Here is a 6940-nt window from a genome sequence, read left to right on the forward strand (position 1 = left end):
TGCTGATGATTACACAATTTGAGCAAACTTTCTATGCAAAATCCCTTTAAATTAAAAAAAAAAAAAAAAAGCTACAGGATCTTTTAATTGAGTGTGCAAAAGTACAGCTATTAATGATGCAAATAATAAAAATATACTGTTAATCTACAATTATGCATGTCCTATACCAAGACTTTGAGATTAAATTATTTAATTAAATTGTAAAAAGCATATAAAATAGTGACAATTTAATTTTCTTTATTTACACCATAAAAAGCTAATTACATTAGTGTTTCTGAAACTTCAGGTATTTGCATTTTCCCCTCAAAATTTTTGTCATATTAATGCACTGCCTGTACTACTATTTAATAGCATTTTCTTTATATACATACATACATACATATGTACATACATAATAAATATATATGTATATATGCATTCTTTGTAAACATTCTTTGCATATGCGTGCATACATATATGCAAATATACTCTGAATATTTTTTAATTGACTCATATTTCACTTAAATCTATTTTGAAAGCAAATATTATGTACTATAGTAGATGGAAAAACATATATATAATTAAGTATACAAGTAGTATATAATACTTACTAAGTATATAAGTATTCTTATATACTTACTAAGAATATAAGATAAACCTAAAAATATGCTATAAATAATGTTAGTAAATTTAGCTAGATTTTGTTCCTAGTGAAGTCTGTGAGCAATTGATTTGCTCTTTGTTCAAAAGGGGCATGAATAAGTATGAGAAGGGTCATATGGGCACCAGTCTGAGAATATTGCTTTCACTTGAGTAGAAGGATGAAAAGATCATTGAAAATGGAATAGCTTTCTCACTATGTGAGTCCAGTTGATTTCCTGCTATGTCCATGACTACTGAAAATCATTTTGTGTACCATCAGCAAAACACTTGCCTCACTTGGGAAAGACTGGATCAGGTGATAGTTAAGGCTTCTTCCAGTTTAGCAATTAAATTCACTCCCCCGCCCCCATCAATATCAGTTGGCTGCTTACCTTCCAGACTTTTAAAATACAATTAAAAAATTGTGTTTTATGTATGTGTATCTATAGAAAATATTACCTATTATTAGTGTTTTGTGGTATTCTTTGATATATATAGATTGCATATGTGATATAACACTTTACATATATTTTTGAGTTAACTTAATATGTTTTTCCATAACATGACTAACTTATTCTAAATGAGTTTCATAGTTATCTGTACAATGGATAGTTTGTTTAACCATTCTTTCGTTATTGGAAATGGAGGAGTTTTGCCCACAATTTGTTGCTGTCTAAATGATACTACAATTAACATCCTTATACATGCCCTGAGTACAAACTTTAAGATTTAAGTACAAATGTTAATATTTAACATAGCATCGAGTAAAATTTTAAATGAAATTTAATGGATAGGCAGATATATTGCCAAATTGTGCTCCAAAAAAACTGTGCCAATTTATTCATCTGCTAGGAGTTTGAAGGTCTCTGCTTCTCTAAACCTTATTAGTACTTGATATTGTTAAACTTTGCATTTTTATGAACCTGACTGGTAAAAACAATACTTTACTCCTATTTTAATTTTTATTTCCCTTAAAACTACTGTGATTGAGCATCTTTTCATAACATTTGTCCACTTGCATTTTATTTCAATACAACTAACAATTTATATACTTCACCCAGTTTTCTACTTGGTTACAAGTCTTTTTCTCTTTAATGTACAGAAATTCTTCATATATTTGGATGCTACATCTTTAACTGTTATAGATGATACAAATGTTTCTCCCAACTGTGGCAGACACTGTTGGTTGACTATCAAAGAGTCTTTTCTGACTCCTTTCTCCATTTTATTTTTCCAGCTATAAAGACAGAGATTTGCTTGCTCAGCCTCCTTTGAGACCAGGAATGGTCATGTTAACTGGTTTGCGCTAATCTGATCAAGAAGCCACAAGCCTAAGGAAAGCATATTTGGAAGCTGGAACAAGCTTGGGTCTTGATAAAGTTGCTGAGCAGCCATATTTGCTTGGGATCATCTACCTTTAGGTCTTTTGTTGAGCAAACAATAAATGTCCAAATGCCCCAATGATTTACACCACTGTGTTAGTCAAATTTTCTGTTTCTTGCAACAAGCCCAATGCATCCCAATTAACATACCCATTCGGGCACACCTCTTTAATTTTGTTTGCTCATCTTAAATGATTGTTTTTTTGTTTTTTTCTTGTGGTATGCGGGCCTCTCCCTGTTGTGCAGCCAAGTCTCACGGGCCCAGCCGCTCCGCGTGCATGTGGGATCCTCTCGGACCAGGGCACGAACCCGCGTCCCCTGCATCGGCAGGCGGACTCTCAACCACTGCGACACCAGGGAAGCCCCAAATGATTGGTTTTTAACTGAAGGTTTTGTCCAAATGTGGCAATTTGGCTCACAGATATCCATACACGATGTACCATGTCTATAAATCCAGGAACCTTTTTTTTTTTTTTTTTTTTTTTTTTTCTTGCGTTATGCGGGCCTCTCACTGTTGTGGCCTCTCCCATTTGTGGAGCACAGGCTCCGGACGCGCAGGCTCAGCGGCCACGGCTCACGGGCCCAGCCGCTCCGCGGCACGTGGGATCCTCCCGAAACGGGGCACGAACCCGCGTCTCCCGCATCGGCAGGCGGACTCCCAAGCACTGCGCCACCAGGGAAGCCCCAGGAACCTTTTTATACTTCTAACTTATTTTCCACCTTACCCCTAAACCTTATCATGGAGTAGATGACAAGAATTCAACAAATGTTTGTGGATATAAACTTCTATCCTTTTAATAAGAAAGGGTTAGTCTAGGCAAAAGAAATATGGTTCTTTCACGCATGACTTCCTATGGCTTTTCTAGAGTTTTATTGGCACGTAATACCACTGTGTAAATTCTTGAGTGAGAAAATAATCACGACTATGTTAAATCATCAGACGGGGTTTATTGCATATTGTTTGGGATACTATTTCTTCAATGGCTTATTATACTTTAAATATTTGAAAATGTCAGTAGCTTTTCTATTTTACCTCTTTCTCTCCAAGTCAGAACTCAACCCTTCTCTTTCACTTCTCTGCTGCTTTTTTTCTCCTTATGAAGTTTGACTCTTAGGTCATATGTAAATATTTTGTTACTTGTTCCAGCAGCATTGCAGATGAAAAAACTTGATAACCCTCCAGCTAAAAAAGCTTATTAATGCTACTTAAAATAAAATAAACATTATTCTAATTAAGAACTGAAACCTTAAATACCAGGAATGAAGAAGAAACAAAACACCAGAGCAGCAGGCACGTACACTGAGGCTGCCTTGGGGGAGGAAGGGGAAGATGCTTGAGGTCTGCTGGAAAATGTGTATTTTATAGCCCACACAAGGCAATGAAATGTGAACTGGGACCTATGAGAAGTGGAGGAAGCATAGAACATGAAACATCCTTTAAAGCCGAGGAACCTGAAAGGCTGCCCTCTGAATGAGCTAGAACAACAACAACAAAAAGTCTCAGTAGCAGGTGGAGGATCAAGATGTTGTTTCCACTTTAGCTACGGGAGGGGTAGTAAATGTCTCCACTAAGAAATATTACCCAGGGGCTTCCCTGGTGGCGCAGTGGTTGAGAGTCCTACTGCCGATGCAGGGGACGCGGGTTCGTGCCCGGGTCCGGGAAGATCCCGCATGCCGCGGAGCGGCTGGGCCCGTGAGCCATGGCCGCTGAGCCTGCGCGTCCGGAGCCTGTGCTCCGCAACGGGAGAGGCTACAACGGTGAGAGGCCCGCGCACCGCAAAAAAAAAAAAAAAAAAAAAAAAAAAAAAAAAAAATTACACCAAAAAATTTTTTTTACACATAAGAGAATTTACACTGCCTTTGAGAGTCAAATAAAACCCCAAAGTCAAACTTTTAAGGTGGTTTTCAGCTGGTTGTACACCTAGGAGCTCACCAGAAGCAGACACATATATTCTTTTGAAAAATACAGATCAATCTTGGGCTCAAAAGATTCCCAGAGATAAAATTTCGAGTAATGCAAACACAAATACACGCCCCCCCCCCTAAAAAAAAAATCACAAGGTACATGTGGAAACAAGATAGCACAAGTAAAATCAGCAACAAAACAAATGCAGCACCAGAGCCACATACATTACAGGTACTGAAATTATCAGATAAATAATGTAAACCATATTGAATATATTTAAAGAAAAAATTGTTTTGGAAGTGTTACAAAAATAGAAGAGACTATACAAATGACCAAAAGGTTTGAAAAGGGTTATATACATATTGTTTGTAAGAGTTATACACACACACACACACACACACACACACACACATATGCACACAATTAGAAAGCAAAAATTGAGATGACAGATATAGGAATATAAACCTAAATAGGTTAATTATTACAAACAATAGAATGGACTAAACTCTAAAAATGTTGTAAAACCATATTAAAAACAAAATCCTGGCATATGCTATTTAAAGGGACGCATCTTAAATGTAAAGACATAGAAAGCTTGAAATTAAAAGGATGAAGCAACATATACCAGGAGAATAATCCAAAAGAGAAATGTTGACATAGCAAGTCACTAGAAAGATAATTGTTGTAAATTTTTTTGTACCTTATAACACAATCTCAGGATATTATAATACAGGTTTACAAACAACTTGACAAAGGTGGGGAAGATTTTAAACAACTATCTTAGTAATTGAAAGATAAAGAATTAAGGCAGGTAAAGAAGATTCTAAGAACACAATTTACAACTTGATTCGCCGAATATTTATATTTAGAATTCTGAACTCCATAATTAGAGAACAAACATTCTGCTAAAGAATACATGCAACATCTGTAAAACCTGACAAAAGGACACAGAGCGAATGTTATAGAATCAATAAATGTCAAAGAACGGGTACGCTACAGACTCTCTTCCATGATAAAGTACAATAAATGAATACATCAATAAGAAAAAGATAAAAATTGCACACGTGATTGGAAATTTAAAAGACACTTCTAAGAAATCATGGCTGAAAGAAGGGATAAAGAAAAATATCAAAGACAATAGCTCACGGAAATATTAAATTTGACTACATTAGAATAAAAATTTCTAGACAATATACCTTGCCACAGACAACAACAAGCAAGTCACAGACCAGGAAAAGATATTTGCAAACCACATCATTAATAAAGGATTAGTGTCCAAAATACATAAAACCACTGACAAATCAATGAGAAAAAACTGCACAACAAAAACCCAGCAAACTGTATAAATGGGTATTTACACAGGAAGAAATCCAAATGGTTCAGAGACAAATGAAAAACTGCCCCATCTCACTAGCAAGGAGAGAAAGTCCTATTTTAAAGAACAAGGACAGAGTTTTACAGTCATCATAAGTGAAAGCTCTCACATCTGGCAACAACAGACAGTGCTGGTGAGAGGTAGGGCAACTAGACCTCTCATACAGAGTGTGTGGGAGAGGATATTGGGACCACCACCTTGAAGAGCAATTTGGGGTTTTTTCATGAAGTTGAACATGCACCTTCTTTTTTCTCCAACAAATCTAATTCTAAGTGTTATTGCAAGAGCACTTACTCAAGCTTCAAAGAGACATACAAAGGACATTCACTGTAATGATACTGCAGTAGGAAAATACTCCACAGTAATGGGTCAATAAACTCTTGTTTATATAGTGGAATTCCTTACAGAAGGTACAACGAATGAACTAAACAATGTGATTAACCTTGATAAAGTTCAAAGACATACTTTGGGATGAAAAAAAGCAAGCCACACACAGTCGAAAATAAATCTGTTTTCAATTCCCAGATTAAACTAAAGACAACTCCTTACATCTAATCAATGAGTTATAATGCACAAAATATGTTTATACATATTATTCTGTGTATTCCTCACAATACCAGTTCAAGAGGTGGGTGCTGTCTATACATGAGGAAATGGAGGTTCACAGTGGCTCCATGACTTACCTAGTCTTATTTAAATTTAATGCTTTTACCATTAACTCCACATTTGCTTCTTTGGGATAAAGAGTCTTTTGTTAAAAAAAAAAAAGTATCAATATTCGGGTCTACGTCCAGAGCTTGAAAGCGTGTTCTATGTGCCAAAGATAAAGGAGAGACTGATGGGATATATTCCAGATACATTCAGCAGGTTCTCTTCCTTTTTGTTCAGTTCGGTAAGTGTGCTACACAAATGAAGACAAACTATGTTGGTGGGGCCGACCTGGAGCAAATGTCCATGCTGCATGCCAGCTGTCAGCGAGGGGTATCTACGCATGCGTGCTGACTGCACCGGTTGCCAACAGCAAGCCATGTGTAAGCACAGGTCCGCCTCAGAACATTCCTCCTGCAAGGTCTGGATTTCATGTGCTCCTGCATCTTCTCCCTGTTTTCTTTGTGTTTCTGCCTTGATATATTTGCCAGTTCCTAACCAAAGACCAGCTATATCATACTTATCTTAAAGAAATGCTGATAACCCCAGGTGAGCAGGTTAGACATAAGTATTTAGACTTATTACGAAAGATCTATCACGGTCAATTCAAAGACCCAGAGAGTGCAATTATATACATTTTATATTTTTAAAAAATATTTTCTTGCCTATTGAGTGTAAGATAGACTCAAGGATATATTGTACAACGCAGGGAATATAGCCAATATTTTATAACTGTAAATGGAAAGTAACCTTTAAAATTGTATAAGAAGACCTATTTGTAGAGATATATAAGACAGTTACCAACCTATGCTAAGAATTTTTAAATGTCTTCTTTGAGTGAAATATGATATAAATTAGCATCAATACCAACAATAAAAACCCTTCCTTTTGTAGTATTTGACCAAATGAGAAAAGGTTATGTTTACTTTTTACATGTATGTTTACATGTATGAATCTATATATATATAATGCTTATAAGAAAAAAATGTTTTCTTTCTCTCTCTTTCC

At 35.9% G+C, this 6940-nt stretch overlaps 1 protein-coding gene across 1 annotated transcript in view; it reads right to left on the bottom strand.

Moving 5' to 3' along the window:
* COL14A1 (collagen type XIV alpha 1 chain) overlaps positions 1-6940 on the bottom strand; it is a 231472-nt gene that overhangs the window by 60115 nt on the left and 164417 nt on the right. The window lies entirely within an intron of this gene.

Source organism: Lipotes vexillifer, unplaced genomic scaffold (assembly GCF_000442215.2).
Source record: "Lipotes vexillifer unplaced genomic scaffold, Lipotes_vexillifer_v1.1 scaffold440, whole genome shotgun sequence".
Classification (NCBI taxonomy): domain Eukaryota; kingdom Metazoa; phylum Chordata; class Mammalia; order Artiodactyla; family Lipotidae; genus Lipotes; species Lipotes vexillifer.